The sequence below is a fragment of the Lacerta agilis genome, chromosome 15, assembly GCF_009819535.1.
Source record: "Lacerta agilis isolate rLacAgi1 chromosome 15, rLacAgi1.pri, whole genome shotgun sequence".
Lineage (NCBI taxonomy): Eukaryota > Metazoa > Chordata > Lepidosauria > Squamata > Lacertidae > Lacerta > Lacerta agilis.
Genome location: NC_046326.1, coordinates 15216379 through 15238872, shown reverse-complemented (window position 1 = coordinate 15238872; position 22494 = coordinate 15216379). Strand labels below are relative to the sequence as shown.

Here is a 22494-nt window from a genome sequence, read left to right as displayed (position 1 = left end):
GCAAAGGAATCCACTGGGCCAGGCAGGCAAGCCGAGCTCCCACCAGCCCAAACAGGAGCTGCCACCTAAAGTCTCTGGGGCCTGGTGTAATGCCCAGCAAATCAGCGTTGCTTGTGGAGGTCTCTGCTGGGGGTGGGAGCGGTGAAGAGTATGTGTTTCTTGGTGAGGGGGGGGGGATGTGCAGCTTGAAATCGGCACTTTGCATGGCAAGAAAAGTGCTGAGTCGAGGCTTTCCAAGCGGCTGTGGCCAAAGCCCAGCTTGGCTGCCAGAAGCAACAGAGCTGGAATTTCCTCTGCCGGGTGCCAGCTCATCTCAGGCTGGCCAATGTGTCTGCGACAGGGCCAGGGAGGGAGGGGGGCTCCTGGAATGGGAGGGGGGGCTTGATGAGAAGCCAAGGACTACCCCCCCTCCTCTTCTTCCTCCTCCTGCTTTATGCCTGGTTCTTATTTTCTCTCCCAGGACTGAGCTGTTTTGCATTAGGAGGAGGAGGAGGAGAAGGCTGCATCCCTCCCTCCTCCCCCCACCCTACTCCTGCCCTGCTCCAGGGGCTCCCCATGCAGCTGCTAATGAGCTGAGCCTCCTCCTCTCCCCCCCCCCCAAATCTTTGGCTTCACTTAGAAATTTTTACAGCCTTTTCTGAAGGGAGGAAATGCCAGTAACGGCTGTCTCTTGTTTTTATGAGGGGGTCCCAGCTGAAAGGGGAGAGACCAGGGTGGGGGTTAATGTAGCCCAGCCGCTCCCCGTTCTCAAGAATCGCTTCTAATGAGTAGCAAGGCTGTGCTGGTTTTATGGATAGTATCCTGGCCACAGAAGTGATGTAGACTGGTGAGTGGTTGGGTGTCCGTCATGGGAGGGCAGCTTTCTAGATGTCAGCCAGCGATCTGAGACCCCTGCCAGTAGCTCAGTTGGTTAGAGTGGGCGCTGATAACACCAAGGTTGCAGGTTTGATCCCCTTATGGGACAGTCACATATTCTTGCATTGCAGGGGGTTGGACTGGATGATCCATGGGGTCCCTTCCAACTTTGCAACTCAGTGATTCAATGTTGGATTAAAGGAGTATGGAGCAGGGATGTGATGCTCTAACCCAGAGTTTAGGGACGATCTTTGGACCCTTCACAGGGGGTTGGAGGCTCATGTTTTGGATGAGTCACACAACTCTTCCCGGATCTTTCATAAGTTTTCACTCTTATCAGCTTCACATTCATTTCAAGTCGCCAGCCTCTTTCCCCATCTCGGACTTGCTTCTAACCTCTGTTAGTTGGTTATGCTCCTCTCTGAATCTTCAACAGCCTCTTCCCTTGGGGGGGGGTGCCCTCAGTGCAGCATGGTGGTACCAGCCCCTTAGATGGTGCTTAAATGAAGCAGCTGCCACTGCCTTCCTGGACTTTGAAGAGGTTGCTCTTGCTTGGGCAGCCTAGAACGGAACCTGCCTTTGGGGCTGTTGTGGCTCCCCCCCCTTCATTGTGAAGAGGCCAGGCTGCCCCTCCCAGCTGTCCCCACATGCTACCTGGCTGCCAGAAGTATGTACTTGAGCATGTGCAGGTACAACATTTGTAAGGAGGCATGGTGGCCAGCAGCCACACAAACCTCTGCAGCGCTGTTCGAAATTTGCCAGGTGCCAGGCATATTTTGAATGTGGCTGTCGGCCACTTGCGACCAAGTGAAGATGCCTGGGTGCCAGCATGGTGCCTGATATCTCCATCATCTGGAGGTGCATGCCTGGGGGGGGGGGGTCCTTGGATCTTGACTGTTTTCACACACTAGCAGCACATCATGTAGAATTCTATCTGGCATTTTATCTGCACAATCGGGATGAATTTCAGGAACCAAAAAGTTATATTGAAAAATATGACTTAGGAGCCTCCTGACCCCCAAATGGCAGCCAGGCATTCCGTTTTGGCAATAATAATAATAACAATAATAATAAATAATAAATTTATTTATACCTTGCCCATCTGGCTGGGTTTCCCCAGCCACTCTCGGTGGCTTCCAATAGAATATTAAAATGCAATAGTCTATTAAACATTAAAAGCTTCCCTAAACATGGCTGCCTTCAGATGTCTTCTAAAAGTCTAGTAGTTGTTTTTCTCTTTGACATCTGGTGGGAGGGCATTCCACAGGGCGGGTGCCACTACTGAGAAGGCCCTCTGCCTGGTTCCCTGTAACTTGGCTTCTCACAGTGAGGGAACCACCAGAAGGCTCTCAGCACTGGACCTCAGTGTCCGGGCAGAATGATGGGGGTGGAGACGCTCCTTCAGGTATACTGGACCCTGGTTTAAGGAGACATTTGGTGCCTATCTTATACAGTGGTACCTTGGTTACAGACGCTTCAGGTTACAGATTCTGCTAACGCAGAAATACCGGTAGTACCTCGGGTACCTCGGGTACCTCGGGTTAAGAACTTTACTTCAGGATGAGAACAGAAACCATGCGGTGGTGGCAGCGGGAGCCCCCATTGGCTAAAGTGGTACCTCAGGTTAAGAACAGTTTCAGGTTAAGAACGGACCTCCAGAACGAATTGAGTTCTTAACCCGAGGTACCACTTTAAACTTGGAGATAGGAGAGAGCTAAGAACTCAATAAGTCTTTCTTTCTCATAGTGCCACTAATGTTGAAATAATTATTTCTCATTATAAAGCTATTGAAATTACGTGTGGCTCTTCCTCTCCTTGTTGGGGGACAAGCATTCTGTTGAAATAAGAAAAGAGCCTGGGGAGGGGAGGACTTGTTCAGACCAGGGTGGAAGAAGGCTGTGTGGGTGGGGCTTCAAATTCCTCCAAGAGTTGAGGAATCTTTTTTTTTTTCAGTCATGCTGATTCAGGTAATCGGAGGTTTCCGTCAGTTAATCAAAGCAGTTTTATCGATTAAAACTGGCAGTTGCATTTCTGAGCCTTGCATGTTACGCCTGCTTTGTAAATTCTCCCTTGTTGGGATAATAATAATAATAATAATAATAATAATAATAATAATTTATTATTTGTACCCCGCCCATCTGGCCGGGTCTCCCCAGGCACTCTGGGCGGCTTCCACCAAACATTAAAATACATTTAAAATATCACAGTTTAAAAACTTCCCTAAACAGGGCTGCTTTCAGGTATTTTCTGAATGTCAGGTAGTTGTTTATTCCCTTGACTTCTGATGGGAGGGCGTTCCACAGGGCGGGCGCCACTACCGAGAAGGCCCTCTGTCTGGTTCCCTGTAGTTTTGCTTCTCACAGTAAGGGAACCAACAGAAGGCCCTCAGCGCTGGATCTCAGTGTCCAGGCTGAATGATGGGGGTGGAGACGCTCCTTCAGGTATACCGGACCAAGGCCGTTTAGGGCTTTAAAGGTCAGCACCAACTGGCTGCAAAGCTGACCTCTGCTTAGCCACCTCTTTGTGTCACACACGCACAGGTGACCAGGCTGCCCATTGATGGCAAGAATGACCTAGCATTTCTTGCGGGGGTGGGGAGTGGAGACTACATTGATCTTAATGCCTTTTTTGTGGATTCCCCCTCTGTATAGCACTGGGTTGTACCCACTTCCAGGTATGTTGCCGGTGCTAGTTTAGCAGCAGAAGTTGTACTTAACAATTTACATTATCCGTTATTATTTAGCCCTGAATCTTTCCATGTTGAGGTTCTGCATTGCAGGAGTTGGACTAGATGACCCCCAGGATCCCTTCCAACTCTGCAATTTTGATTCTATGGTCTCTGGCTCCTCCCTCCCCGCATTCCTTCCAGCATGCCTTTGGTATGGCACCAGTTCTTCATAAATTGCTCCTCTGTAAGACAGACAGAGTTTCTGAGGTGTGCCTAGCATGGGCTGAGATTCAGGATTTGGTGAGAGACTTTAGGTGTATTTGCACAGCTCACTGATATGTAGTATCTCCTAGGGCCAAGGTCCTCTGATTGCAAGGGGGAGAGTTTCCGAAGGGGAGTACCATCCTCCCCCACTGGGTGTGGGTCAGGAAGCAGATTACGGGCGGGTGGCGTTGTTGGGGGGGGGGACTGGGGGAGGCAGCTGCTTGAATGCTCTGGCATATAGCTGTAGAAGCCCACCCATGAGCCACCTCTTTCTCCTCTCCTGCAGTTCAAAGTAATATTCCACCCAAGAGCACAGCAGGGAATGAAACAGGCAGCTGGGCAAAAAGGATGCAGAGAACTCGAGCGAATGAGCCAAACTGCAACCTGCCTGGAGGAGATTGAGAAGGGAGTGGATTTGGCATGTGTTGTGCTCCTGAATCCCAGTGGCTCTGCTCAGCTGCTTGGTGCTGATTGCAGCGGCAACCTGGGAGCCACAGGTGTGCTGCCACCCTGGGTTCCGTGATAGGAGAAAGGTGAGATACTTGCCAGAAGTAAGAAATAAAATGCCGTGATGAGGAACTTGCCCTGGGCTAGCCACAGCTTGGGAAACCTTTGGGGTTCTACCTGTGTGTCTCTGTGTGTGACTTTTTATCCTTGGGTTGGGTGCGTCCCTGAACCCATTAGGCGGGCTCTGTCCTGTTATGCCAGTCACTGGCAGAGACACTCTGCTCTCTGAAGAGTGTTGGGAGAGGCAGAGAGCAAAGCGCAGGGTCTGAAGTGCCAAGGCTTCAGCTGGGCAGAGGCTGGTTGGTCTGGCCCACCCAAAGTGCCCTTTGGAGGGGATCTCTTCGTAGCTCGGCTTGTTTTTCTGCCTGGCCGGGGAAGGGGGTGGGTGGGCAGTGACTGCCTCCCACATCTCCTGTGCCATAAAATGGAGCATAGGGGGGGGGGGTGTTGTTCTGTCAGCTCAGTAGGCTTTCCCTCTGTGAAAAGAAGCCGGAGGGGAGGGAAGTGGGACTGGCCATGCCGAGCCAGTCTGGCCGCTTCTGCTTTCCAGGGGTGGGAATGCTCCCAAGGCCCCCCCCTCCACCCCGCTGCCTTCCGGGCCTCTCCTCCTGCCCTTTGTGTGTTCTTCAGGCGCAGGGGCAGATGCCTGGCTGCCTGCAGAGGCGGCAGGGGCTGCGGTTCTCCGGCATCAGCTGCTCCCAGTCGTCGTGGATGAGCGTCAGGCAGGGGAAATGCGCTGCCCTGGGTGGAGAGAGGCCTCGCGCCAGTCCCCCCTCTCGGGTCTCGCCTCTTTCCTTCTGTCAGGAATGCAGCTTGGGAAGGCAATTTGATTTGGCAGCTGAGGCGAGCCCAGCAGTGAGGGACAGGGTTGGGGGCGGGCGGGCAGCAGGCAGCTACTGCTGCAAATGTGAGCACACATTTGCAGAGCTGGACTGGCAGCGGTGAAGGCGGCTGCTGCTCCCAGTGGGGCAGGATAGGGAGTGCTGGAGCTCCACCCGCTGACCACTGGAAGCCCTCCTCTCTGGATTGCAGCTGGGGGGGGATTTCCTCAGGGTCTGCCCTCAAGTTCCCCCCCCCCCCATTTCTGCAGCCTTCAGGGTGGTTCAACACCTCCCTTTAACACACACACACCCCAAGACTGTTGGGATGCTCCATTCCGTCCCAGGTGATTCTCTGGCTTGCATAGTGCGGTTTGTGATGCGCCATTCCTTTCAGGGAGGGGGCATGCCTACCTCCCCCTCTCTGGCTCCAGCTGTGTGGATTATAGTGGGCAAGAGAACCAAGCGCCTTTCCTTCCCGGCTCCTTCTCTGCATTGGAAACCAGCTGTCAGCTCTGAGCACCTGTACCTGCTGCTGCCACCAATTTTCTGTGGCTGCAGAGCAGGTTGGGTCGGGTCATTTTGAATGCAGGTTGTCTGTGCCTTTCCCGGGGTGCTCCCTCTGGAGGTGCTGTTGCTGTCAGAAAGCCTTGCCAGCAGTGCGGTTCAGCCCTGCTCAACAGCGGTTCCTAACCCTGGTGGATAATGTTCTGCCTCCACTGCAGGAGACTGTGCTTCTGAATACAGTGGTACCTTGGTTCTCGAACTTAATCTGTTCCGGGAGTCCGTTAAGACTCCTGAAACTATTTGAAAACCAAGGCACGGCTTCCGATTGGCTGCAGGAGCTTCCTGCACTCAAGTGGAAGCTACATCGGACATTCCACTTCTGAAAAACGTTTGCAAACCGGAACACTTACTTCCGGGTTTTCGGCATTCGGGAGCCGATTTGTTCGACAACTAAGCCATTCAGGAACCAAGGTACCGCTTTACCAGTTTCTGGTTAGCCACTGTGAGAACAGGATGCTGGACTAGACGGGCCATTGCTCTTCTTGTGTTCTTACCTGCCTGGAAAGAGATAACCTTAGGCAGTAGTGGTGCCGTTAAGTCATTTCAGACTCTAGACTAGATAGCCTTATGCGACACCCCCCTTCCAGGGTTAGAAACTCAGATATATAAGCTAGGTGCCAAGTGACTCCTTAAACCAAGGTTGTTTGTTTGTTGTTGTTGTTGTTCATTCGTTCATTCGTGTCCGACTCTTCATGACCCCATGGACCAGAGCATGTAAACCAAGGTTACAATCGCCAAAATGGAATGCCTAGTTGCCATTTTGGGGCAAGACGGTTCAAATGTCTTATTTGCCAAACAATAGACTGACAGCTTGATTCTCAATTAAACGTTTGGTTAGTTCAGATGACAATTTGAGCTAGTTAAGAACTTAGGGAACCTGAAGAAGAAAAGTCACTTGATCCAAGGACAGCCCACACATATATACCTGTACTGTAATTGACCTGTTACAATGTTGACTGCTCTTGCTCAAGCTGCATAGAAAAAGCATTTTGGTTCCTGAAATTCATTCTGATGGTGCAGTCAAAATATACCGGTAACAGATGGAATTCTACAGGATGGGGTATTAGTGTGTGAAAACAGTTTAGATCCAATGATCCCCAGATAGGCATTTCAAGATGGTGCCATCCTGGTGCCCAGGCATCTTCACTTGGCTGCAAGTGGTCGAAAACCAGGCGCAAAATGAGCCTGGCTAATTTCGAACACTGCCCTTCCCCTGCTTTAGATGATGACGTTTATTACTTCACTTACTGCCAATGTGGTTAGCCTGCCCTGCTACTGCATTTGGGGCCCCTTCTGCTAATTCTTCTGAACATGGAGCCCTGACCCTGCTGGCACACCTGGTATTAGTGCTCTGCATCTCATCACTGAAAATTACTGTTGTTTCATGGGATGGCTGGACAGGATGCAAGCCTTTACATGACTTTCTGGATAGAAAGAAGCTGATTGCATGCCATGGGAGATGGGCATGGGGAGCAGACCGACGTTACCTAGTGGGGTATGGGGCAAGCTGGAAGGAGTGTGCCATTTTCAGGAGGTGGAGCAGGTAGTTGTCATGGACTGGCTGGATGCAGTGAAATAGTGGCAAGCACCAGCTGGGTAATCCCCAAGGGGAAGAAGGCTCAGACCCAGGGCACTGGTGGTGGGAAGACAATGAGTGTTCAGAGGGAGAAGAGGGAGCTGACTAAGAAGAGGGTGAAGCTGAAGAGGTAACAGGATTCAGTAAGCAGGAAGAGGCTGGGACACAGAGCAGGCCTGATTCAGAGGCTGGAGTGGAGGGCAGGGGCCAGTAGACAGAGATGAGGTAGGCTGCTGGAGAATCCAGGGAATCTCCCCCTCCTGCAGCAACCAGCTTCCCTCACCCCTTGTCTCCCAGAACATGCAGAGAAATGAAGAGGGCAGGTGAGAGTCTGGTTGTGTGTGCAGGCACAGTCTCTGGTTGTTTGGGGGAAACCCTGGAGGGGAGGGGACTTAGGCATCTGTGGAAAGGCGGGGACCTTCAGTCCTTGCAACTGTCTCACTGGGACAAGGCCTACCGGAAAGAGTTGCTGGGATCAGTAGGCCTGCACTGTTTTGGTTTCTTCAAATAAAGAGTTAACTTCACTGACACCAGTGTTTTTTTTTAATTGCTGACCTTCACCTGACAGTAGCGGACAGGGTGCTGCCTTAGCCTGGGGCCTTAGAGTTCCCTGGGAACTAGAGAGCACTTGGCTGGGGACCTCCTGGGCATCTGGGGTGGGGGATTGTCACTGCCTTTGCTTTGCAGCTGTGTGGGGCACTGATGATGGGGACAGAGAGTATCATCACAAGTGCAGGAGGGTAAACTTCCTGCGTATATTGTGGGAACTATCTTTGCCCTCTGCTGGAGCCCACATGCATTTCTTTTGCCCTGTCTGCGGTGCTACACCAGCCCGCTTCCGTGTTTGTGTTCCTGCCTCTAATGCTGCTCAGCATGTAAAGGATTGGACCTGCCACTGAAGTCTCATCTTTCTCTGCTTCCGTCTCCACTGGAAGGGGGACTGATGCAATCAGCAACGTCAGGGGAACTCTGGATTGCCTTGAGAATGTGTTGCTGGTTGCAGTGCAGTAAGTGATACAGCTGCCCACCGTGATAACATCCCGCCATGCTGCCCTCGAGTGACCTTACACGTTGCTCCAGTCAGAGCTGGGATATCCTACTTTGGGGGTAGGGTGGGGAAGGGAAGAGAATATCAGTTGGAGAAGTGCAGAGAGGGACCGATAACCCTGGAGGCATGCTGTGTGCATGCACACAACATTTTCTGAGGAAGGAGCAATATTCTCTTCTCATTGGGCTGCCTTCCTTCCCTCCCTCCCTTTCTCCCTCTGATGCTGGGGGCTGAAGCATCCTACCCATGGAAAACCCGCATGTGCCCAGGCTTGAGTCTCCTGTAGCGCTGCTGGGGCAATAAGGAGTCAGCTTTAGATATGGGCTGATGTGCCCCAAGGTGCAGGTTTTGAGGGCTGCTTGCTTTTTGGTAGGGGACTGCCTGCAGGTGGGTGAATCTGCAGCCTGCTGCCCATCTCTGCCATCTGCTGCTTCTGTTGCATGTCTTCGGGATTCTCTCCCTCTCTCCCCCCCCTCCCTCCACCCTGGAAGGCTAACTGTCCCTGCTGGGACTGAGCAGAGCTTGTTGGCTGCTTCCTGCAATGGGTTAAGAAAGCCACAGCTTGCTCAGTGCGGTAGGAGGGGGTGTTAGCAGTTTGCTCCAGTTGGCGTCTTTCCCAGAGTGCTTTGGAAAAGCACTGACCTTAGACCCTCAGTACAAACTCAGCCCAGCACGTGGGAGGCAGAAATTGCTCCCAGACCTTCAGGCTCCAGCCTGCAAGAGACGCCTGCCACAAAGCAGCCATTTTCTTGCTTCCTTGCCTCGGGCTCCTCCTTCCTCTGCTGGGCTCGAGCATGGGCTAGGGGTGAGGTGGCATTGGGCAGTGCCACAACAGTCCTGTGGAGCAGGCAGGCGGCCACCACTACCCTTAGCAGAGAGCTGTCCCATGTGTGGGGTCTCACACATTTTGGCGTGTCCTGCTCTGCTGCCAACCCCTGGCGTGAGTGGAACCTGCTCAGGGTTACATTTGCACGGCACACACAGCCAGTCTTTCCCCATTGCAGGGCTGAAGCTGCTCTGCAAGAGCGAGAGCCATATATTATATCCCGGGTTGACATTCTGCAACCGAGGGCTTGTTTGTTTTATTTGAGCTATTTATATACTGCTTAATCACCGGGATTTCTTGCTCTAAGGGGCTAGGGCATCACAAATGAAATAACCTGTCCTGGATAGAACTCTGTGGGGGAAGCTTTGCAGAAACCCAAGAAGCTGTTGTCATACCAAGGCAAGCTCCCGGTCCACCTAGCTTGGCATTGTCTTCGATGCGCTGACTGGCAGCTGCTCCCCCTGGGTTTCAGGCAGGAGGTTCCCCCAGTCCTGCTTGGGGATTGAACCTGGCCCTTATGCATGCAGAGAAGATGCTCCGCCATTAAGCTGCTGCCACCAGGGGGTACCTGCTATGAAGCAGGCAGCTCCTGGCCCCCAGCAGCAGCAGCAGCCCTGTGTAAAGCCCTGTGGAGCCAGGGAACCTTTCACAGTGTCATTAATAGAAAATCATCTCCTTTTTGCCAGCTCAGGGAAACCAGGAGGGCCCTGGGAAGGGATGCCGCAAGCCACAGTTTAGCACCCAGTGCCCCCTGTAGTGTTCTCCTGCCCATGGCTGATGCAGGATCCGCTCCTTGCTCCCCCCCCCACAACCCCCGCTGCTTACCCCACTGGTTCCCGGCTGCAGAAAGTGTTTTGTTTTTAACTGTGCATGGCAGGCAACCAAGCTGGCTGAGTCAGTGAGCTGGCTGGCCACCAGAAATCAAACTGTGGTTTCTCCCCCTTTTCCCTCCCGCCTGGATTTTTTCTTTCTTTCTTCACTTAGCGACAGTTTCGTGTATGCACAACAAAGCTCTTGCTGCCTCCGCTCCCCCTCTTGGGGCTGGAACAAGTGTGAGCTGGTTGGATTCCTCCATGGGGAGAGCAAGCTGGGTGGCAGCAGCATTTGGTATTTCGGCACCTGGTGGAAAGAGCAGCCAGCTCCAGCCGCAGGGACTTTACTCTCTCTGAATGCCCTGAGCATCCTGCCGGTCTCCAGTGGGTCTTGCAGGAAGGGACCTCTTGGGCCAGCCCTTGCTGGCTGGTGCTAGGTCCCCAGCGAGGAAGACCTCTCTGCTCCTTGGCTGTTCTGCATTCAGTGCCAATGTCTGTGTACTGCCAGCGGGCACCGCTTCCTTAGGCAAGGCACTGTGGGGGGGGGGGAGCTCCCTCTTTGTTTAAAAACAGCATCACCAAGGCTTGTAGCATCTTGAAAGCCTAACAGATTTATTATGGCACAAGCCTTTGTAGACTGAAACCCACTTCATCCAATGATCAAGTGGATACAAAAAGGCTTATGGCACAGTATGTCTGTTGGGCTTTAAGGTGCCACAGAATAGGGCTGGGCGATACCTGGTTTTCAGCATCATGCTATATCACCGGCTAAATGTTGCAATATACCAATATATTACACGGTCTGAAATAAGGGTGGAGCTATGTAGAGGCATTAGCTGGCTTCGCGGTTTCCCCCGCATCGTGATTTTTGCCTAGCGTGCACACACATAACAACTCATGATATATTGCCAGGTCAAAAATTGGAGCAGAATAGCAAGTCTGGATCACCTCTCTGGCTGGCTCTGTGCTGTTCCGGGTCTGAACTCTAATTCTGTCCACGATTTTTTTCTGCACCTTACAAAGGGTTCTGTTTTCTATTGATAGCCTAGTGCCTGGGCAATTGCGGGGGGGGGGGGTTTGCTCTTAACTCTCCCCAGCTCCTTTTCTTGTGGGTTCAAAAGCTATTGGCCCAGAGCAGCTCCACACACTCAAGTAAACAAGGAGGGCCTGCCTCTTATTGCACAAGACGTTCAGTTGAGAAGTGTGTGTTAGGAAATGTTGCTGGCAGGAGTGAGAAAAAAAATCCATGGCACCCGGATGACTCCTCAGAGGGGTGGGGGTGGGATGCTGGCACCCAGGACTCTGGAAGCCTTTATAGCCCCGGCTTCAGGGAAGTTTGCATGAGGAACCAGAGACCAGTTTCTTAAAGCAGACCAGCCTCATTCCTTAAAACTTGAGAGAATTCTCTTGGACTGTGATGTGGAAGCATCAACAATATGATCCTTGTATGAGCAAACTGCGGGAACTTTGCTAAATATTAAATTCTCTCCAGGCGGAGTTTTTCACCTGATTAGCATGTGTAAAGATTCCAAAACGCGGCAGCCACAGCAGCAGTGTGTTACCATCTCTCTGTTGGAGCAGTGGACAATAACGACCATTCAGGCTGAAATTGAAGTGTGAGCTGCTTGGGCTCTCTCTCTCTCTGTGTGTGTGTGTGATGGTGGGTTTGTTCTTGAGGGGCCCCACAAAAGGAACTCCCCCCCCCACAATAGGGTCCCAGGAACAAAGTGCCAGGCTGCCTTGCAGACCTTTTCCTCCACTCACTGCCCCCTCCCCCCCCAATAAGTGTGTTGTGCTTGTGTCTGTGTGGTGCGAATAAATGATTAAATTAAAAACAAAGCTTTACGCTTCAACTGTGCCATAGCGGTGGTTTTAAAAATAAACAGGCTCAAGGTGAAAACTAAATTTAATGCAAAATGTTAAAGCCTGCAATTACAGTGTACCTTGCCTACTTAAAAACCCGTGGTCCTCTATGCAGCATGGACTGTGTGGCTGTTTTCCTTTCCCCTTCCTTTCCTTTCTCACATTAAAAAATAAAATAAAATGAAGGAGGGAAACCATCTGACTCTCAGAGGCCAATCATTCCATGCACCCTCCAGAATAGGTCTTGCATTGTTACCTTTTTATTACCGGTAGTATATGGGGCGGGTCCCTCTCAGTCCCCCTGGGGTCTGCCAGGCATAGCTGCTGATACTTCAGGATCAAGCGCTCAAACCTGGAATGCTTGGCTACTTGATCTCTGTAGCGCTTGTCAAATGTATGGTTTTGCAAGATCCCCACCCACTAAAAAGCGCAGGGATTTCCTAGCCACTTTGCGTAGAAACACTCTTCTTCTCAGTAAGGGCCAGTATGACTGGCTTTGGGAAATTCTGGGCACCCTGGTTGAAATAGTGATGTGTCTCTTTCTCCTTCTGGGTGCAAGAATCTAGCAGTGGGGTATGCGATTTCAACTGGGAAAATACCCAAAGGCAGAAGAGCAAAGCAGCCCCCACCCACCCCTTCCTCTGCTCAGAAAAAACACCCCAAAAGCTAAAGAGAGGCAGCTCTGACCTTTAGCTTTCAAGTAAGCAAAAGGCCTCCCTTGCAGGTTGGTTGAGGCCCCCCCAAAACAAAATTATCCATTTCCCAGTTCCCACCTTCATCTCCTCTCCTCTGCCTCAATATAATTCTCAATATAATTCGGGGGGGGCAGGGTGGGAGCTGCATGGTGCTGCTTTTCCAGACCCTGTGATGGATCTGGGTCATCCTGGGTGCCAAGTCTTGCTCAGGAGTAAGCATCAGGGTGGATAAAAATGATTTTTTTAATTTAAAAAAAAATCAGATTTTTAAAAATTTAAATCGGATTTTAAAAATAAAATGCTTTCGGAGGAAAAATCTTTCTAAAGATAGCTTTCTATTTAAGTTACATTATAGTCCAAAGGCTATTCATCATGAAATAAGGATTTGTTTTAAGTTTTTCATGTGTGCTAAAACTCAGTCTAAGGTTTTTTTAATTGTTTAACCACATCAGTTAACAAACATGGATACATGTGCTATAAGGTTATTGTTTTTGTTAAATAAATTGTTTAAATTTTTATTAAGGAAATGATTACCGGTATTTTCCCCCTTCCAATAAAGTACAGCAGAAAAGTTGTCCAAAAATAAACTTATTAAACCTCACAATAATTTCATAATTATCTGTCTATGTATTTCATATAGCATAACCAAATCAATAATTTTTGATATAACTGTAAAAACTACTTCAAAAATTGATTCTTCCAAAAATGAAATCTTCATCTGGTTGTAAATATTATACCAGCAAGAATGAGTCTTTCTGGGGGGGGGAAAAGATTTAAATCAAGTCTTACTGACTAGTGATTTAAATCGATTTAAATCAAATCCACCATGGTAGGCATGTTCTCTGCGGCCATATGTTGGCACTGGAAATCGGCATGTGAATACCCCTTTGCCCTGTTGCAGACACTGGTCAGAAAGTACTTTCCAGCATCTCCTGCCCGATGCCTGCTGGCTCCCTTAGAAAGCACCTGCATAGCATGTGACCCACTGGAAGGAACAAGCTGCCTGCTGCCAGCCATTTGTTTGAGGCCTGGCAGTAGCTTGGTGCTGAGCAGCAGAAGCAGGTGGCTTATTGACCCAGTGCATCACTGGCTGTGCTGCCAGGTTTAATAATAATAATAATAAAATAATAACAAATTTTTATTTATACCCCGCCCTTCCCAGCCAAAAACTTAGAATAATGCTTTCTTAGGTATGTCTGGTTGGGCCCTTGGAAAGCCAATGGGTTCAAATGCTCATTCAGGTATGAAGCTGGCAGGCTGATCTGGGGCAGACATGCCCTTTCGGGCTTGCCTACCTTGCAGGGTTGTTGTGAGAACAACAACAACAACCAATCCATGTACCTCATTTAGAGCCCTGCAGAGGAAAGGCAGAATACAAATGCAATACATATTATAGTACTTTATTATTATTATTATTATTATTGCACATCTTGAAGGCAGCAGCCTCAGGGAAGGGGGTGGGGGAAAGGCTGTTACAAAGTACGGTGGCTTAAGTTTGCTTTTTTTGTAAATTCCTCTGTTTTCAAAATATTTCTTTTGCGAGGGAAGAAGTGGCGTAGAAGCTGTTGCATCAGCTGACCTGTAAACAGCTTGCTTGTAAGGGAGGGGTTTTTTCATAGACTTCTGAGCATCTCAGTTCTTACCCGTGCCCTTGAAATAAATAAAGCAAATTGTTATGAAATAAAGGGGCGGGGGGGGGGGACGGTTTTGAAGCTTGCTTGCAGGCACCACCTGAGGAATCCACGCAATTTGGAACCAGTTTGAGTGGGAGGAGATTAAATATTGCCACTGGTCTTTGCCCCATCACTAGGAGGTGCAAGGACTGTCTAAAAGCTCTCACGCCAAAAGATGTAGGGAGCTGCCAGTGTTCTTCCAGTTTGGGTCAGCAGGTGTTGTACTACAACTCCTGTCATTCCTAGCCAGCTCAGCCCCAGTGGTCAGAGTTGATGGGACTTGTAGTCCAACGGGGACCCAAGGTTCAGGATCACTGGTGTATAGGTCAGTCACCACTTGTGGAAATGGGTGCAGCCTGGCTATCTTGCTTAGGAGCAGTTTTGGGCCTTGAATGTTTAATTCCAGAGCTGTGGTTCCCCAAATGGGAGGGGAGCCTCACTCCCAGGGGAGGCAGACAGTTGCCAGGGGAGGGCATGGGTTTCTCCCACCATGCAGCAAGAACAGGCCCTGCATCACAGCACAAACTTACCCTTCATCACACCAGTCCTTACTCCTAAAACAAATTATGTGCCCCACTTAGGAATTATGAATATTAAGCAGCGTATAAATACTTGAAGTAACTAAAATGAGCAGAGGCACCCTGCCTCCTTTAAGTTGGTTGCCTTTGCTGAAAGGTAATGGGGGGAGGGAATTATCTTCTGCTTTAGGCAAGGGGTGTGATACTGCCCTTATTGGGGTCTTGTCATTTAGCCCCCAAAGAAAGAAGAAAATAAACTCCCACAAGGAAATAGGCAGGCAGGCGATGAGATTCTTTCCGTCTGGGCATCACGGGCCACTTGTGGTGCAGAGAGGGATGGCAAGCAGAGCAGGTTGATCTGCTAGGCTCTCGTTAGAAAGCCAGCCAGCATTGGGGGGGGGGGTCCTGCTGCGATGGCCAGGGACCCTCCCATCAGCTTCACCTGCTCAAGTTGTCCCTCTGCAGAGCTGAACAGGAGAGAATCTCCTCCCACTAACCTGAAGAAATGTGCATTGAGATATGAAAGGGCTGCCTGTGTGTGATTGCAGCCTGGGCTTCCTTCCTGGTGGGAAAGAGAGGCTGCCAAGGAGTATCCTGGAATGGGCAGCCAGGGTAGGTGGGTGTGCAAGGGGGGGCCTCCTTTGCGTGGCTTGCAGACACTTCACTCGCGGCCTGTGCAATAAGGTCCCTGTACTGGCCATGCCCTCTGTTCTGTCCTTTGAACAAGCAATGCAAGTTATAAGAAGGAAACGATAACAAGGAGTAGTATCCAGTGATGCTTTATGCAGAACAGACACACTGAAATTAATGGACTTAAATTGGACCTGTATTCATAGAATCGTAGAATTGTAGAGTTGGAAGGGGCCCTGAGGATCAGCCAGTCCAACCCACCCATCCCTGCAATGCAGCTGTCCCTTATGGGGATCGAACCTGCAACCTTGGCATTATCAGCACCCACGCTCTAACCAACTGAGCTATCCAGGTGTTAAAGTTAACAAGGAAATATATCCAGGATAGCTGAGTCAGCAGAGCCTGAGACTCTTCATCTCAGGGTTGTGGGTTTGTGCCCCAGGTTGGGCAAAAGTTTCCTGCATTGCAGGACTAGATGATCTGTGTGGTCCCTTCGAACTCTACAATTCTGTGATTTTTTTATTGGGGAGGAAATACCCTGGCAGTTGGAATCCTTTTGCTTCTCTCATTTTACAGGATTTATCTCCCCTGCTTTTCCTTATCAAAGTCTCAGGGTGGCTAGTGGCAAAAACATACCCCATTTTTTTAAAAAAAATATTTTTTAAAAAGGGGTAAGAAAAGTACATACAGCAACTCTGTTTTCAATCCTTAAGAGTCCCTTCTTCAAATTATTTATATTCAATGCGAGACACTAACTGTTATAGTCAGTAGGTATGAAGTCGGGAGAGAAGAGTTTTTGAACAAGATAGCAAAACCCAGTAATGCCAATCCATTGAAACAGCAGGTGAAAGCAAACAACGAAATCTGCGCAAGAACTTAAAACAAGCCCATCTAGTCTAGCATCTTGTTCTCACGGCAGCTAGCCAGGTACATAAGGAGAACCCACAAGCAGGACCTGAGCTCAAGAGCATGCCCACTCTCCTGTGGTTTCCAGCAACTGGCATTCAGAAGCAATTGCTGCCTTCAAACCAGGGGTCAGCAAACTTTTTCAGCAGGGGGCCGGTCCACTGTCCCTCAGACCTTGTTGGGGGCCAGACTATATTTTGAAGGGAAAAAAAAGAGAACTAATTCATATGCCCCACAAATAACCCAGAGATGCATTTTAAATAAAAGGACGCATTCTACTCATGTAAAAACACGCTGATTCCCCGGACTCTCCGCAGGCCGGATTTAGAAGACGATTGGGCCTTAGTTTGCCTACTTATGCTCCAAACCGTGGAGGAACAACATTGCCTTTTCGACTAGTAGCCGTTGATAGCACTTTATCATCCAGCATATACTTTTTTTTAGAAAAGAGAAAAGACCCCATTTAAACACAGTGTTAAAAGACTGCCTCTTTCTTCTCTTTTAAATGAAATACCTTTCTTGTGGTATCTCAAAATGTTTCTCTCTTTTTTTAAAAAAGTACCTTGTTATGAAGGACACAAAATATGTGGAGTTGAGGCAAGCTGGCTAAATCTGGTGGAGCAGCAATATGGAAGCAATGAACATCCTGTGGACTTCTGGCAAGAGAGATGCATTCTGCGGGGGGGGGGGGCGCTCCCAGAGGCCACTCTTAGTCCTGGGGAAACGGGTTCAGAGTTTGCAATGCAAGGAGCTGTCCATGTTCTTCTTGGAACAGGAAACAAGGGTTTAAAAAGATGGGGGGGGGGTGTTAAGGACAGCAGATAGGATTTTTCTCCCTCTCTTGCGATATATTGGGTCATCCAGTGAAAAGGGACCAGCAGGAGACAAATGAAAGAACCTCTTTCCATGACACGCCCAGTTAATTTTTGTTGAAACGCATCGCCACGTGGAAATGGTCGCTGGCCTAGGTCACTGAAGGGGAATAGACATGTTCACAGAGGAGGAGAAAGGTATTTCAGAGGCTATTACTATGTGAAACCTCCCTGTTCAGAGGCAGTCTATCTGAATGCCAGTTGCTGCAACTGGGGGGAGGCTGCTGGGCTTCCCAGCGGCATCTAGTTGGCTAAGGTGGTAAAGAGGTTGCCAGGCTCGCCGGCAATTTCTCTTAACGGTTTTTTTTCTTTGCTCTGGCGTTGGCCTGATGAAGCCTCTCCCTGCCCTTGGGTCTGTCTTTGTGGTGTAGTTGGTGGCTGCCCAAGGGAGCCATGTTAAACCAGCCGCTCAAGTGTCCCTAGCCGTGGCTGGCAGGGTACTTGTACTTCCGTACAACAGCAGCAACTGGCCCTGGTGCTCCGTTTCCAGGAGAAAGAACCGCCCGGACTACATCCCCTGTGGGTTGCCTTTACAGCTGCCTACCCAGTGGGCCTAAGGACGTGGGTGGCGCTGTGGTCTAAACCACAGAGCCTAGGGTTTGCCGATCAGAAGGTTGGCAGTTCGAATCCCTGCGACGGGGTGAGCTCCTGTTGTTCAGTCCCAGCTCCTGCCCACCTAGCAGTTCAAAAGCATGTCAAAGTGCAAGTAGATAAATAGGTACCACTCCGACGGGAAGGTAAACGGCGTTTCTGTGCGCTGCTCTGGTTCACCAGAAGCGGCTTAGTTATGCTGGCCACATGACCCGGAAGCTGTCTGCAGACAAACGCCTGCTCCCTCGGCCTATAGAGCGAGATGAGCGCCGCAACCCCAGAGTCATCTGCGACTGGACCTCTAACGGTCAGGGGTACCTTTACCTTACCCAGTGGGCCTAAATCTCTGCATCAGAATGCTGAGTGGCATAGCTGGAGCAAGCATGACTGCTGGAAGGAGCCAGGTGCCTTTGCAGGAGGCTGAGACTCCTTGCCTTATAACATGTCAGGGCAGGATCCTGTGTCACTCCCTGGAGGCCATTGTGGGTAGTAGACTGTAGCCTTGTCTTTGGGATATCTGGTGGAACACGGAGGGAGTGTCTGCCTCTTTTCTTTCCCACTAAGCTGAGATTTCCATGAGATTTCCATGTCTACTATTTTGCGGCAGTGTGCTGGGCTTGGTTCTTCCTCTGCCTTCAGCCAGCCAGTCCCCCAGAGTGGTTGTGCCCGGGCAGGGGAGCGCTCTCTGTGTGTGTTTCCTCCTTATCCTTTTCACAGCGCCCTGGCAAGTGCTGAATACTGCTGCGTGGGCAGGGGTGGATACAGGCATGTGGACACATGAGGAAGCAGGCTCTGCCATGCACGCTGGCTTGGCCGGCTAGTGCTCAGTGTGTGGTTGGTTGCAGGGTGCTGAGAAACACCAGACTGGCCTTGGAAGTTGCACGGAGTTCTGGGTGCTGAGCAGCTGGTTGCCACTGCCCCAATGCATGTGGGGCCGAACTGCTGATGTCCAATACTTAAAGGTATATTTATTTGAGGGTGGATAAAAATCTATGTTTTTTATTAAAAAAAAAACAGTTTAAAAAAATTAAATCAGATTTTATTTTATTTAAATTGGATTTTTCAAATAAAATGTTTTTGCGGGAAAATATTTCTAAAGATAGTTTTCTATTTTACATTATAGTCCAAAGGCTATTCATCAGGAGATAAGGATTTGTTTTAAATTTTTCATGTGTGCTAAAACTCAGTCTAAGTTTTTTTTTTTAATGGTTTACCGGTAATCACATCAGTTAACAAACATGGATACATGTGCTATAAGGTTATTGTTTTAGTTAAATAAATTGTTTAAATTTTTATTAAGGAAATGATTACCGGTATTTTCCCCCTTCCAATAAAGTACAGCAGAAAAGTTGTCCAAATATAAACTTATTAAACCTCACAATAATTTCATAATTATCTGTCTATGTATTTCTAATAGCATAACCAAATCAGTAATTTTTGATATAACTGTAAAAACTACTCTGAAAATTGATTATGCAAAAAACGAAACCTTCATCTGGTTTTAAATATTAAGGTTATACCAGCAAGAATGAGTCTTTCTGTAAAAAAATTTTTGATTTAAATCAAGGCTTAGTGGCTAGTGATTTAAATCGTGATTTAAATCAATTTGATTTCAATCAAATCCACCCTGATTTATTTATGCAATGGACCTTTCTTTGCCGGTTCCTACAAATGCTTTTATGATCAGTGTCTGGGTAGGTGCTCAGCTATGTTACTGAGCTGCTGCTCGAGCATCATTTACTCCTTCCCCGTTCACCAGTTACACAAGGGGTACAGTCCCACCCGCTCCCCCATTTGTCTTCCAGCAGCCCAATAAGATGCCTCCCTTGGGATCCATCTTCAACTGAAGTTCTTCAGCTTGAGGCAAAGATTGGGAGGGGAGGGGCTTGCAAAAGCAATTTCGTTTCATTTTTCATTTCACTTTTTATTTATATTTGTATACCCCTTTCTTGTATTACTATACTACAAGGCGGTTTGCAAGCTAAAGAAACAGCAACATAGGCAGCAAAGATAATAACAAACCCACCATAATGAAAACATAACTTTAAGATAAACAACTTAACGTATGTCGAATACTGTAAAGCAATATTCAGTAATCCATTAGAAAAGTAAACAGTAAAAGTAAATATCAGCAGATAATAATTATAAACAGTTTACATTTAACAATTGCAATAAAGAATTACTAAACTATAATCAATTAAAAAATAACGGCAAGTCGCAATGCATAAAATACTACAAAACCATGTAAAAGGGTCAAAATGAGAAACAAGGACCGTTGTTTACCTTGTAGTTGAGGAATCTGTTCTTTAATCCAGGCCTTAATTTTTCCCAGTACCGTATATCGCGGCGTATAAGGCGACTCGGCGTATAAGACGACCCCCCAACTTTTAATGTGAAAAAACAGAGTTTGGGGTATACTCACCCAGCCCGGGATCCATGGCTGCTGAGGCGGCGGCAGCGGCGGGGAGAGCGTCCCCCGCGCCACACAGGAGATTTCCGCGCTTGCCGCCCAAGCGCACAGCGGCCCCCATGGCTGCTGAGGCGGCGGCAGCGACGCCTGGGGCAGCGGGGAGAAGCTCCCCGTCGCCGCAAAGGAGGCCTCCGCGCTTCCTGCTGAAGCGCAGGACGGCCTCCACGGCTGCTGAGGCGTCGGCAGCGACGCCTGGGGCAGCGGGGAGAAGCTCCCCGTCGCCGCAAAGGAGGCCTCCGCGCTTCCTGCTGAAGCGCAGGACGGCCTCCACGGCTGCTGAGGCGTCAGCAGCGACGCCTGGGGCAGCGGGGAGAACCTCCCCGTCGCCGCACAGGAAGCCTCCGCGCTTGCCGCCCACGCCCAGCCCGGGCTCCATGGCGGCTGAGGCAGCGGTTGCGGCTGGAGCGCCGGGGAGAGGCTCCATGCAGCCAGTGGCGGGGCGGAACTCCGGGTCATGATGTTGCCGGCGTACAAGACGACCCCCGACTTCAGAGAAGATTTTTCGGGCTTAAAAAGTCGTCTTATACGCTGCGATATACGGTATATATCAGGACCGGCCCTCTGAGCAATTTCTAATACTACTATGAAGTCCTGAAATATGTGCAATAGTGTTTTCAAGTACCTCTGGACATGTCCAGAGTGCCTGCCGTCACGCATAGCCTCAACCTGTCCCCACCTGCTCAGATCTAAGAAGCAGCAGTCCCAGCCATTCCAAGCTAGCAGATCTTCCTCTGGGGAGACAGAGTCATGCCTGAGTTGAGCCCATTGCCTTTGAGGTTCATGAAGAGAACTTGGGGAAGTTCACTGCCCCACAGAAGCCATTCAAAGTTGGTTCCCTCCCCACCCAGCAACCAGCCAACAGTTGATGTCCAATGACAGTAAATAGGAGGAACAACAACATACCAATGATTAGGAAGAAATGGCGAGCCAGTATGGTGTAGTGGTTATAGTGTCAGACTGGGACTTTGGAGACCAAGGTTCAAATCCCCACTTGGCCATGAAGCTCACTGGGTGACTTTGGACCAGCCACTGCCTTTCAGCTGCCTCAAAGGGTTGTTGTGGGGTTTAAATGAAGAAGCGAGAGAACCACATGGAACACCTTCCCCTCCTTGGTTTGGGGTGGGCGTGGGGAAGGTAGAATATAAAATGCAGTAAATGTGAGTAGCGCAAGAGGAATATGGAAGACCTATGCCCAGAGAAATCAGAAGCAAATGCACACGGCTGGGTTTTTCTGGGATTGGCTACCTGGGATGGTTTTGAAAAGAAGGGCTGCAAGGGCACTGCCCCACGGAAAGACCTACCACCCGAAGGCACCCCCCGGCTGAACTAGGGGGAGAGGGGGAGCAATTGCGCTGGCGGGCAGTTAACCCTGGCAACTTGGGTGTCACAAATGCGGGAGCTGTGCTGTGGGCAGCCTTATAGGCTGGGTGGGGAGGGGCAGGATTGGCGGCTTCCTGTGACCCTTCTTGTTTAACCAGGTCAGGCCAAGAGGTGGTGATCATACCATGCATATGCCATGAAAGCTCAGTTAGAACATGGTGCTCATCACACCAAGGTTGCAGGTTCGATCCCCGTGTGGGACGGCTGCATAGTCCTACATTGCAGGGTGTGTGGGAATAGATGAACCTCCGGGTCCCTTCCAACTCTACAATTCTATGATTCTGTGTGTGCATGGCACAACTGGAAGCCTCCGGGCGCAGATGCCACCTGTTGCCCTCCTGCTATAGGACCCTGTGGCATGTGTGCATAGCCCTGGGTTACTCTTCCTGCTCCTCCACAACTTGCAGCAGTGAGCGTGCACCCTCTGTATTATCTGTGTCTGCCCCAGGTGAGAGCCCACATGTTGCCTGGGGACATCTCAGGGCGTTTGGCCACATCCTGTTCCCCACCAAGGCAGACTCCGCAGCAGGCAAGCTCCTCTCTCCTCCCCCTACTCTGCATGTGTCTGCCCCCCACCCCACCCCGCCAGGCAGGCTCTTGTGCTGGGCAGGCCTGGGTTACGCAGCATGGAAATAAATCTCTCCTGGTGTGGAACGAAAGGGGTATAAATATCCCGGGAGTGATGTGATCTTTCCAGCTGCTATTAATAGGCCCCCAGAGACTGAGCCAGCCAGTGCGACAGGCTGACACTTAAAGGGACAGCGGCTCCCCTCCTTCTTTCCCTCCCTCCCGGATTGCAGGCAGAGAATTAATCTTCATCCCTGCCTCTAGGATTGCCACCATCAGATGGGAGTTAGAGATGACCGCTGGTCAAGGGGAGGAATGAAGGGACTGGCCAGGCAATGCTGCTGTCACAGCCCTCAACCCCAAATTAAACTTTTTGCAAGCGTGGAAG

At 49.9% G+C, this 22494-nt stretch overlaps 1 protein-coding gene across 3 annotated transcripts in view; it reads left to right on the top strand.

Moving 5' to 3' along the window:
• The window catches only part of BCL9L (BCL9 like), a 39015-nt gene that overhangs the window by 4536 nt on the left and 11985 nt on the right, over positions 1-22494 (top strand). The gene's annotated exons all lie outside the window — the stretch shown is intronic.